The sequence below is a fragment of the Zonotrichia leucophrys genome, chromosome 1 (genome assembly GCF_028769735.1).
Source record: "Zonotrichia leucophrys gambelii isolate GWCS_2022_RI chromosome 1, RI_Zleu_2.0, whole genome shotgun sequence".
Taxonomy (NCBI): domain Eukaryota; kingdom Metazoa; phylum Chordata; class Aves; order Passeriformes; family Passerellidae; genus Zonotrichia; species Zonotrichia leucophrys.
The window spans coordinates 42,643,280-42,656,453 of NC_088169.1; the positions used below are offsets into that span (position 1 = coordinate 42,643,280).

At 35.4% G+C, this 13,174-nt stretch overlaps 1 protein-coding gene across 1 annotated transcript in view; it reads right to left on the reverse strand.

The window, feature by feature from the left end:
* The window catches only part of GPC6 (glypican 6), a 726,811-nt gene that overhangs the window by 406,804 nt on the left and 306,833 nt on the right, over positions 1–13,174 (reverse strand). The window lies entirely within an intron of this gene.

Consider the following 13,174-nt stretch of genomic DNA (forward strand, 5'->3'; position numbering starts at 1 on the left):
GATTAAAAGGAAATCTTCCTAGAGAGAACATTTGTTTTTGTTTTTTTTTAATTTGGTTTTATTTGATTTTTTTTCTGATTCAAATAGTAATGAGAATCTTTTAGTTGGAACACAACTGGTTGCATGTTTTCAAATATGAAGAAAAAAGACATGATCCAAAATATGAAAGTAAATAAAAAATTATGGGTCATTTTTATTTTTCATAGACCTGCACAGAGCAGTCTTACAGTCCCCCTTGCATTTAAATCCCAATAAAAATTATAAAGTGCAAATTATCAAGAAAAGAGCAGCTTAAAAAATTGGTCATTTGCTTGTTGTTTTTTTTTCTTAACAGGAAATATTGATGTTTCTGTAGTCTCTATGCAGTTAATCTCTTCAAAAGCTCCTGTCAGAAAGAGAAGGGGTGAGAGATGTGCACAAACTCCTACAATGAAAAGCATAACTGGACATCTAGCAGAATTCATGTGCTCACATGTGTAAGCACATGTGTATACCTTTCTCTACCAGTCTGTCTGTCATCTATCCATCATCAGACTTGCTCAACTCCTCCCAATCATGCCTTAAATTTTGTTTGTATAGATTAGTTTTATAGTGCTGGTACCATACTGGGTAGATCAATTTCTAGAAGACTTTGTAGTGGCACTTGAAAAACCTTAAACGCTCTCTGCTAAATGTTAACAACCCCCTTTTATAACGTCCTCATACTTGAAGTCTTGATTGCTATTTTCGAAACAATTCATAGTTAAATTCAATTCAAGTTTGAAATGACAAAAGAGAAATGGATCCAGAAGCCTCCCAAATGCTGCTCTGTACTGATGCAGCAGCCAAGGGGTAAGACATCTGATGAGCACAGTCAAAAGCAGTGTATGTGGTACCAGCTCCACAAAATGCCACATTCTGAACATGCTGTCTTGATCAGTACAGCTTTCACTTCTCAAACACCCGTTTATTTAGTAACCTGGTCTAAGAAAAAAAAAAATCGTTTCTTTAACTTGTCCCATCATATATATCACAATTTTTTCATGACTCTCAGGACAGCTAATATTGGGAGTAACATTTGCAGGTATAAAAATTCAAGAAAATCGAGTGACCCTACAGAATTCATAAGGTAATAACATCTTTCCTGTATGATTGCCTAATATGAAGCATTTGGCAAGCATCAGGATGGGAAAGGGAAATGGAACAAGTTTTGTCAGGAAAAGAAAAACTCTTCTTAAATCATGAAATATCCTCTGATGGCACAACATGATTTGGAACTGAGTTTAGTGTTACCCTGTTGAAAGTTTCATCTGAGAGCTTTACACTTTTTGGAAAGTCAGTTCCTTTTCATGTATGGTGTCAGTCCCTAAAAAAGCAAAATAAATATAGTTCATTTATATGTATAAGGCCATTAAAAAATTGTATGGCATGGACAGCAGGCCCTGCTTTAGGCGTGTGATGGTTCACATATCATACTTTAGGAAAAAACTTCATGTATACTTGAATGTAAAGGAGAGGTATGCAAACTTCCCTAAACCAGAGAGGAATTTACTGGCATGCTTTCACTTAAGTTACTTCTAACTGAACTTCAAGTCAGCTTTACTTTAAGCACCTTTGCATATGTTTTCTTCAGAGGAAATATCTTTCTAAATCAGGATATTTATAAATACTGTGTTTCAAACACATAAGGTAAATGGTCATCTTAATTTAAACTTATAAAACTGTGTCCTTTCCACAAAGTCATTCCAGGTAGTTAATAAACATGTTCATTGAGTTAAGCTGTGTGTAAAAGAAGAGTTTATGACTTTCCTATCTATTCCATTAATCCCCAATTATCTAAAATTTTCCAAGTCTCAGCAAGAGAAACATTTATGTCTCTGGGAAATAATGATTTCTGTCCTTTTAAGTACACTCACTATATTCAGGAGGTTACAAAACTGTATTAAAGAACCTATGCTTAAGAATGAGTAATTTTCCTGGATTACATGTTCATTACAGACTGTTCAGAAACTCTTATACCTTAAGCCTAGCAGCAAACTACTGCATGCTTTTGAATACATTCTCACAGACAAAAATACCTCAGCCTCAGCTATTAGAATATTAACAGCATAAGCTTAACATTTTTAATATAAATTTTAATAATTAGGCTTTTTTCTTAAACTAGCCCTTTTTAGTAAAAACAGTACCCAACCCATCAATACCTACAGCATAAAGAAAACTAATTGTGTAATGAGTATATAAAGAACCTTAATTGCATTGTAGTGTGCATACAGATGACTGACCCAGTAAATTAAAGAAAGAAAGATTGTTAGATGGAACATCTAAAGGACTCTGCTCACAGAGTTGTATTTTTAGAGATAAGAAAGTAGGCACACAAAAGGCTCCTTCCTGGTAAAAAATTTCCAATGCATCTACAGGTGGTCTACAGCCTTGCAGTCCATTCCTGCACACAAAAATTATTTCTTCAAGTGAAGAATTTCATCCTGGTGGTGAAAATGCAGGCTGAGGCCCTGTCAGACCCACAAGCAGGGTGCCCTGGCAGGGGGGCTCTGTGCTGGTGCCAGGTGTGTGTCTAGGGGCAGCAGAGAGGGCAAATGCCACTTTTTAAGGCAAAGATGAGGATGCACAGTCCTGAGGCTACCAGGACAAACTGAATCCCAGGTCTTCCCTTCAGGCTCCAAGGTGTTTAATAGAAAAGTGAACCCATGCTTCCATACAAATAATAAATGATGGAGAGCGTATTTCTCCATGAATACATTGTCATACATGATCCACAGTGACTCACAGTGATGACATCAGGAAGAATGAGTGCATCATGGCAACAGTTTTCATGTTTATGTGTAAAAGAAACAGAAGCAAACAACTTACAACACAACCTAATGAAGGTACTTATAACTATAAATATTTTGGGGTTCATGGCCAGAATAATCAAATTGTAAAGTAACTCCTAACTCAAATTTTTCAAAATAAGGTGGTTTATTCCTGTACCAATCACACAGAGGCCAGCAAATTTTTCCTTAAACAAAAATAAGAAACCAATTCAACTCAGGCATGACTGCAGTAGGCAGCAGAAAGTAAAGCTGGGGATTCATCTGTTGACTTTTCTTTGTAATTCTGATTGCTGTTAAAGTCCCTCTGAAAACATAAAGTAAAATCAATATCAACTCATATACAGATTTATGCAAATGCCTCTTTTATTCTTTTATATATTTATAATACACTGTGCTCTTGTACATATTTAAGGTTTTCTCTTAAGATTTAAAAATCCAAGGACTATTCAAGGAGCCAGGAAGCATGATTTGGTTTCTTTTTTTTTGTTTTTGTTTTTTTTTTTAAGAGAAAAAGAGTTATTTTGAATTAAGGATTGAAAATATTGAAAATATTGCAACATTCCACATCTACAGATGGTGGGCCCAGGAATTTTTCCTTTTGTGGACATGGGAAGAAAGAAGGAGAAGGGGAAAATAATATATAAATCCACTGACATAAAAACTGTAACTATGAAGCAGGAAATTTTATCAGTTTACCACTCATATACAATATTTTCAGTTCATATGCAATTTCAGTGAATAAAAGTGAATAAAAGTGATCTTCTGTTAAAGCATTCTCATTTTAAATGAACAATTTGTTGGATAAATTTAAGTTCTCTTTCACTTTTCATTTATCTGCAAATAAAGTTCATTGTTTTAAGCTGACATAAGTTTTTGTGTGGACACTTATGGAAAAAAATATCTCTGCCTATTAGATTATGACCTTTATTCTGTGGCATGAAACCAAACTGTGCTGTTCTTTCTACCTGTAAGATGATGAATACCACAAGACTTTGCTACAGTTCCCAGGCTAGTAAACAAAAGAGAGAGTGAAGAATAATTTGGATAAACCACTGCTGGTGTGAAGATTTCTGCAAGCATATACACACATTTCTTGCAGTTCTAAATCCAATTGCCCTGGGACAACTTGAAAGAAAATGTACCTATATAGTTTCTAGGTTGAGAGAATCTTTATTTTTTGCTTCAACCAAATGTTACTATTTTTTAAGCTTGCAACTTCTAAAGTATAGAACAGATAATTGTGTCTTATCCACGGTTTCTGAAAATTTCTGTACTCCTGTATTCTACCTGTCTTTATCACCTCCCTTCCATTTGCAGAGTTTTAATCCTTTCATTTGTATGTTTCAAGGGAGTAGCTCTTTTATTTTTTAATTTTTAATTTTAATAACTTTATCAGCTCCAGCCCATTCCATTATTCTCTCTGATTTTTTCAACAGAAGTTATTAGGTCTTTTGGTCTCCTCTTTTTCCTAATTCTAGAGCAATTAAGTTTGAGCCAGTTAAACACTTCACATATTCTTTAAGCAGATTCCCTAGCATTCCTCAGCCGTGAACTTATCCAAAACCATGATCCCATTTCCTTAATCTTTCTAGCAGTCTTAGAGTTTCTACCCTTTTTTTTTTTTTTTTTTTTTTTACATAGTCTGAATAATTTTTTATCACCTTCAAGTACGGAAATCTTTCTTCTAAATTACTAGTCAGACATCACTGAAGTTATTTCTGAATCTAATGCTTGACACCCTACTGCTAACTGCCACTTATGCAGGATCTCATTGGAGTCTCTTTCAAAGTGAAAATGGATTATGACATCAAGTTTCTCCTCATCCACCACTTCAATATATTAAATCTTTTTTGCTATAGAAAACATCCATATACATGCAAAACAGAAAAAACCAAAAGAACTTATATTACTATAAGTATATATGTTATAGTTAACTGGCACAGGAAGCTGTTTATTTTGTTAATTCATGCTCTGTCTAGTGAGATTTAAAGATAAATAAGTCAAGGCACTAAGCTATGCATAAGTGCATGTGCAGAAACATAAAGCTATGAAGCAAAAGAGTAACACCTGAGATTTATATCACCTCAACAATCAGAACAAGGCAGCCACTGTCCTAGACATGTTCCAAGGAAGGAACCTGTCTATGCAACCTTCCCCTCATTGTTTGCCTTCTAATCAAAATCTTTTCTATTCAATATTTTTTAAATTGTTAGTACAGAATTTTAAAGGAGTTTTATGGTAATCAGTGGTGATATATAGTGCTGTTGCTTAGCACTGTATTTAAGGAGCACTATTAATAGTCTGCTAAGATTAACTGGCTAATGTTAGCCCTGCATAGTTTAAAAGAAGTATATATTTATACATGAATTTTGAAGCTTTTGCCAAAAACCTGCCATTCTTGATCCAGCGAGAGACCAATGTTCTTACTTCCAGAGAAACTATTTTCTCTCTAGATGTCTAAGTGTTGATTCTGGTCCAGATTTCATAGATAAAATGAGTGTATCATCAAGTTAATGAACCTGGTGAAACTTTCATTGTTACCTTTGATAAGCAAATGAACATTATTAACAGCAAAATCACAGGTGGAAGGGAAAACATCTAAAAGTTCTCTAAAATTGTAAGTCACATTTACATTATTATGAATTTTTTAGATGCCCATGAAACTGATATTTCAGTCTTACTGCAAGAAAAAGAACCACTTCATGCCTGCCACATTTCTAGAATTTTAAAACCAAGCTCTGCCCTTCTGTCTATAAGCATAAACATATATATAGATATATGTACACATTTGGGTCAGGTGATTCCTGTGATACACTCCAGGGAGAGACCCTTCCCCCAACCAAATAAGTCTTGAATGATTCAAGCCCATCCTGCTCTTTCTGAATTAGTCTGCATGCATCTCCAGGCTATATACAATTTGGCTGTAATAGGTATTTCACAAGCCTTTTCAGGATACTCAGCACACCATGAATAGCACTTCTCTCACTGTGTGACACCAGCTGTCATAAAGGACTTATCTGAGGTCAATTTAATTTTAGGGTATGAAACATTGTGGCAGAACTTTTACAATTCTTTAAAAATTAATATTTCTATATGGAAGGGACATGCTTAATGGCTTCCTTGGTACTTGTCAAGTTTTTGATTTGTTGTCTGGAAGCTGAAAGTCACTGCTGTATACCAAAAGCATGGCAACCCTCCTGGGCTGCTGGAACCTTCCTTGGGCCAGCCTGCAGAGAGACCTTGCTGATGCTTATCTGCAGACAGACACGGCTGGTCCTCTCCAAAAGGGATTCCAGGAGTGATTCTGCATGCATGAAGTGCGAACAACCAGGAAGAACAGGTTTCTGGATTGAAAAATTGAATGATTCCAACTGACAGTGTAGATGCGGCTTCTGTGACAGCAGCATAAATCCACAGCACTGGCATAATTGATTCCTCTCATCACACATCCCTCCTGCCTGATCCTGAAGGAAGGCTGAAATGTGTGACTCCAATCATAATTAAAATCCTAGGAAGTCATCCTCAAGACTTCATTAGAATATGCAATAAAATATGTTTTTGTCTATAATTTTCTTGCTGTTTGGAACAATTACAAGGTCTTCTCCTATGCAATTTACACAATATCTAAAAATTCGCTACTCCTCTTTTAAAAATAAGATGTTAAAGTTATAACAATATATTATTTTTATTAATATTGTACATGAAGGTTATATTTAATTTAGAGCAAAGTTTTATTCATTCAGTTATGGTTATTGAAAGCACATCAATGTCCACATCTGTCAGCATTTTACACTTTTTAAATGCTTCCCTCTCAGAAGCAAGATAATGGCAAATTGCACCTGTGGGGGTAACCATTAAAAGGAAAGAGAAATTCAGTCCTTTGCTGTAGAAATAGCTACCAACCACTCTGAAGAGCTAAGAAGTTCATATTAAGTAAAAGACAGACAACTAAAATGAAATATTTTCAACATTTTGGAAATTTTGAAGTGTTTTCATTGCTTGTAGGGAAACTATTGATAAGGCAGACTGAAATGTATCTAAGAAACAAAACATGATATGTTTTCAATATGATTATGTCCTGACAGCTTCTTTAGCTTAAAAGCAAATTCAGATTAGAAAGAGATACTTATATCTCATTTTCTCTTGGTCTCCAAATTTATAGACATCTTGGAGCATGTACAAATTTTTGCACATCGAAGTAAAGGTGGCATTAAAAAATTATCAGGAAAAAAAAAGTTTATTCAAGCAAAGAACTAAAAATGTGTCCTTCTAAAACTATTGATTAAAAAAAATCAATACTATTAGCCGGATTTAAGTGAACAAAAAGGCATCAGAACAATCAAAAGAAAATGGAGCACACAAAATTAGTCTTTAAGTCACTGAAGCACACAAATAGACTGTCAATGTACGGGAAAATTAAGTGCTCTAAACTGGAAAAGTACAGTTTCATGAAACTCTGGTACTAAAAGAATATAGTTATTTAAGAAAAATTGAAAGCAACTAACACAATAAAAAATAAAAACTGTATTGCATTAATCCAGCTAATATAGCTTGCTTTGTTTCTGTAGGCATCTCATGGATCAGAAATGAGGAACTTTTGAAGACTTAAGAAGAAATGCTAAATGAACAATCAAAAATGAAATCCTGCCAAAGAAGACAGACTGAAATACTTATTTTCTACTCAGTTAAAAACTGAATATCCTTTTTAAAACCACATGTCTGGAATGAATATGACAAGCCTATAATTCAGAACGATTTTAAAAAAAGTTTTAAAGGAATTTTAAAATGTCTTCCTGTAATTAAAGTTTAAATTAACTTTTTGCCAAGTTGGCAACAGAAACTATTGGCCTTTTTCATGGTAATTTTGGATACATAAATCATCTAAGTAGGAAATGGCACTATTTCTTACAGCAACTGGATCCTGAATGTTGTTCCAGGGTGGAAAAGTTGGAACAGTTCCTTTTTGTGTCAACAGGGCACAAACAAGAATCTTTACTCAGGGGTCCTGAACACAGCCCATGTCTTTACATTAGTATCTTCAGCGGCCCTGCTGATTTTACTTTAGGGGATAACATATGCTCCACATATATGCAATAATAATGTACAACAACAGCAAAAACCCAAATGGGTCTCCAGGTGGCTTACATAAAAACTAGTGGATCCTGGAAGAAACTTAGCTGTTTTGGAGAAATTAGGAAGAATATGTTTCTGGTGTCACCAGGAAATTGAGACCAGATCATTTGTGTGCACTTTGTGCAGCAGCAGTGGGTTGCTAAGCACAAACACAGAAGGCAATGTTGTCATACCAACCCTGGATGGCCTGGGGGCATAATTGTTAATCAATCCCAAATTTCACAGTAAGTATAAGGACATAAGAGTTACTTTGTAAATGTAGTGTCTCCCAATGGATGTGAAGAAAACAGGGAAGAGTGGCATTGAGCAAGCCCTGTAGGTTCCGTCACACAGGAGCTCACTCCCGCTCAAACAAGGGTGCAAATACACCTAGAAATTCTGCAGGATTATCTGTTTATTATTTTTATTTTGCGATCAGCCTGGCAACTCAGTGATTCATCTTTCATGGTCTTCAGGGTCTCTGAAGCAAAATCTGAGCAGCTTTCAGTCCCAACCTATTCCAAACCCAGAATGTAGAAAAAAATCTGAACAGTTAGTGGGAAAGGTCACCGAATGGTGCTAGATGATCACACCAGTGGTGGTGATGTCCATAAATCTGTTTCTCTTTCTGACTTCAGATCACCAAAGATACTTCCGAAGCACACCTTGCAAGCAAAACCAGATATTGAAAACTGGTTTTACATTGCCCCTTAATTTTTTTTCTCTGCCTTTCCTCCCACAGATTTTCCCATATCTGCCTCTGCTGCCATGTTTTCATAACAGCTTGGGACCCCAGTTTTTGGCATGTCAGAGCTTCTTGGCTCCTAAACATAATCATGTTGAGCAGAGCTTGGTCTTACTTGAGCTGCAGTAGTTTGTAAATGACAAAAGTATGAAAAATTCAGAGTGGTACAAAAATAGTATTCTTGGTAACATGTTCCAGTTGGTTTTCTGACATAAAGTCACTGTAAAATGTAAGTTGAGAATTGATGGTCAACTTGTTAGTTCTAAACTTGTCACATAGCAAACCAGTTAGTTGTGCTTCTCTCTTTCTTATCTATTATAAGTACACATATGACCCTGTATTTTGGTATGTTAAACACTTAACATGACTATTTTAAGAGAGAAACCCCATATTGTGTTAATTTGGCTGACACATGACACATTAAGTTTTTAGACTTTCTTAATTTTAATTTGGATATATGATTTTAAAATAATGTATGGCTTATACAAGAATCTGAAATCTGTACCTAATGGGCTTCAGGAAAAATTGTGGTGTCTTCCTAAATCTGTTTCAGCAGCTGTCTACACAGCAGGAGGAACAAGCTTCCACATTCCAGTAACTGCTAATTACCACTGATGCACAGCCCTATCCTATGGCACAGCCACCTCATTTCAAAGCAGTGCAGGAATGGCTGTGGGCAGGACCCAAATGGGTGTTATCTCTGCCTTTGGGGGACCACTGTGGGTCCACTGAGTCCTAACTGGGGACATACCTTTCGCTGAAATTCAGAAGTTCTACCAAGTATGGGTAACAGGGTTCGCCTTCAGATTTCTACTGGGTATTCTATGGATGTGTCATCTGACTCCCACATGACTTTATAGCTCTTTTTAACATGAAGGTATTATTTCACTCTAATAAGCATTCTACCAGGGCTTCATGTTTAATACTTTACATTTAATATGTTTACTAGCAGTCACGTTCTTTAGAAGAAAGCCTTTATTTGCAATCCAGAATGACACCATCAGAATTTAAAAGTCCATTCTGCACTGTCTTTCTCTTTTAAGAGATCCAACATGGAGCAGCCAAAAGTTATTTAGCAATTGACATTGACATAACTTTGCCACAAGCAACTGAAGCAATTACCAGACCTGGGATGGGTGCAGCTGAAACACCTTGATAAGAAAGCAATGAAAAATGACACATCACACACACAGAATGGTTTCATCAGTGCAACACTAAATCAACATGTATGTTTCTGGCACTCCCCATTCTTTTGATAATGGAAGAATCAAAAGGAGAGGAGGACTGATATCCCCAATTTTTTCTGACAGACTGGAAATGAACAAAAATAAAACATGCCTGTGCACTGTCATTTGACTGTATTTTAGTGAAGACAGTTTCAATTTAGTGCTCCATAAAACACTTCACATTTTAGTCTGGCTTGCCTGTGGCTGGTATAAGAAGATAATCTGTTTGTTGAATTTTTCCTTCATTCCCTAACAAAAATGAGTATTTACCATGACCACCAAAATCAGGCAGGATATCACAACAGACACAGAAGAACAAATTAAATTTGGAAAACAGGTGCCCTGATGTTCTGTCCCTTGTGCAGACAGTATACCTAAAGAGTGGAAAGAGTTAATGAGAGAAACACAACACTCTGACCACTTGGGCAGAAAAGGCATCTCTACACCACAGAATGAGTAGAGCTGGTTTTCCCTTCCTATTAAAAAATGAGATTTATCCACAAGAAAGCATTTATTTCTGGGCCACTTCAGTTTACAGAATAATTTGGAATTTGTTAATTTCTCTTTCCAAAGTTAACCACAAGTATCATTAAATGAGTAAGCTGATTTTTCAGAAGACATTTAGCATTCCTAATACTTCACTGTATTTTTCCCTTTCCACTTGCAGTACCAGTGAAGTCCCTTTGATAGGATATCCAGATGAAATGTTTTCTCATCCTTCAAACGTTACCACACATTACAATTAAAGGAGCTTGTGTGAAGCAGTAAGGTGCTTTATTTTAACACAAAAGGGAAGTCTTACTTTTAATATTTCCATCTACTACCAGGCACAGAGATCTTCCTATTTGTTCTTTTCTATTAGTGTGACATTATGCAGTGAAATATCAGCTACAATAAATAATGAAAACTCTTTTTTAGAGAAGGTTTCCAAGGGTGTAAGTAGCAGAAGGAATGCACAACGGTACTCGTAAAGTCATCCTTTCAAGCTGCAAGGATAAAGTCTGAGAAATGGAGGCAAAACTAAATAAGTCTATAGAATCTATCTACTGAAGATAGGCATTTAGAGAGAGAGTGCAAGAGAGGGGCAAAGTATATTAAGTGGTTTCAATAAAAGAAGGGAAAATTTGGTTCAGTGTGTAAATTATGTTACAAGTCTTCATGAAAGAATCCAGCAAAATAACCTGGCACTATAAATTTCTTCATAACAACATTTTTACTTTTTTTTTTCTTTTGAAATCAAGTTTTCATGGTTTTTAGGTTTTTCAGTAGGAAAGTGCATAGGAAACACTGCACATATTTTAATTGTTATCTATAATAAGGTATTTTCCCACTTACTGAATTTTGCTGCTATTAAAACAAGAAAATAAGAAAATCTTCATCCTTCTCATGAGGAGAGTAATACTTCAAATTCAAGAATTTGAGGCATGGAAAGGGCTATAAAAAAAGCTTGATAAAACTTTTTAAAGGCCAATATCTGCCTTATCTGTCTCATAACGACTCAACTTACTGAAAACATTGATTGTAATAGGAAACTTTAGCATCGCTGTCAGCTCTGACTACAGCAAATTCATCCTGAAACCATATAAGTTCTATTACTCATTTCATTTATTTGTATCCCTTTCTATATTTACTTCTGTATACAAAGCAGCTATTGATTTCTGCTGGAGATTCACTCAACTGACATGCTCCCTGCCTGGGCACTAAGCAATATAAATATTAGATCTTAAGACTGGACAAGACACAATCTCGTCATTGTTTATTACATTATCACTTACAGCCAAAGACTTTTTCCTTTTAAAAATGCTCTTACCTCACTGCCCCACAGTGGTGTATAGGATTTATGAGAAAGAAAGTTAAAAGGGGGTGTTGAGAGAATACTTAACATCAGAATTTAAAATCTTTTTAGCTATCATTTATTCCCAAGGCTTCTTTTATCATCATTATCATCGTTCTCCTCTTTTATCATCTTTTATCATCATTGTCATCATTATCATCTTTATGCAATGTTTATGAAAACACATCATAGTTTTAGTTCAAGCCCCTGAGATTTACAATCACCAGAAGACAGCTTGTCTGTATTTTCAGTGTTAATTTCTCCAGTATGACAAGCAATGTCTAAAACAGCAAGTTATGCTTTTTGTAAAACAAACAAACAAACCAAAAATCCCACCAAACACCCCCCCCAAAAAAAAAAGAAAACCCCCAAACGAATCTCATGACAGACACTGATATAAGATGTTGAGATATTTGACATATAATCACTGCTGGACTGTATATAGAACATCAATGTTTTCCTGTATAAAAAAGGATCCTAGGAAATTATGTTAACTACACTGAGCAAAAGAAAAGGAAAGCAGCCCACAGTGAAACATAGGTAGATAAGCTTGAAAAGAGCACAGTACTGGAAAAAGAAAGAATAAAGCCTCCATCCTATAATAGAGAACCACAAGAAACTCTCTAATATAAACAATTGCCTGAAAGGGTAGTTCATGTCCGTTCCCCCCCCCCCCCTCCCATTCTGGATAATTTATAACCCTAAATTCTATAAGTCTGATCACTTTGCTCTTGGCATAATTTTCAAGGTTTCCCAACTCAGGTTTGGAGAGGAAAGTGATAATACATATGGAAATTAATGTGGAGCTGACTCCTACTCATTTGAATACCTTAAGGCACCTAAATTATGCCTTGGGCATGCTATTTCCAGTGAACAGGGACATTTATGCTACCCACTTCAAACTAGTAACTTAAACTCTCCTCATACTCTCTGCAGACAAATTGATTGATCTAAAAGGAAATCAATTTATTCTAAAATAAGGGTGCAAGCAGGGAAAGGCTTTTAGACATACCTACCTTAAACTTAAATTTGTAACCCGAATTCCATAAATTTGGAATAATACCTCCAAATCAGATAATCCTGCATACTGGAAATAAATTATCAATATACTCATAAACACTATTATTTGATCTGGAAACAGTCTTTCTCAGTCTATTCTGATAAAACATGCTGCTCTTCATAAAGATGGTCTCATCCCTGAATCAAGTACTTAAACACTGGGAAGATATGTGTGAAAAAAAAAAGGAAATGGCCTAGTCCTGGGTTACCTTAGCATGGCCAGAAATCATTGTTAACAGAGAAGTCACCCTTTAGTCCAGATAGCAGGGAATAGAAAAATCACACAGTGCTTTATAACATTTTTATAACAATTCCTCTAATTTTCCTACCTTTTAATGAGTTTTTATGTTATTATTAATTCTATTATGATTGCAGGCACTCAGATTCA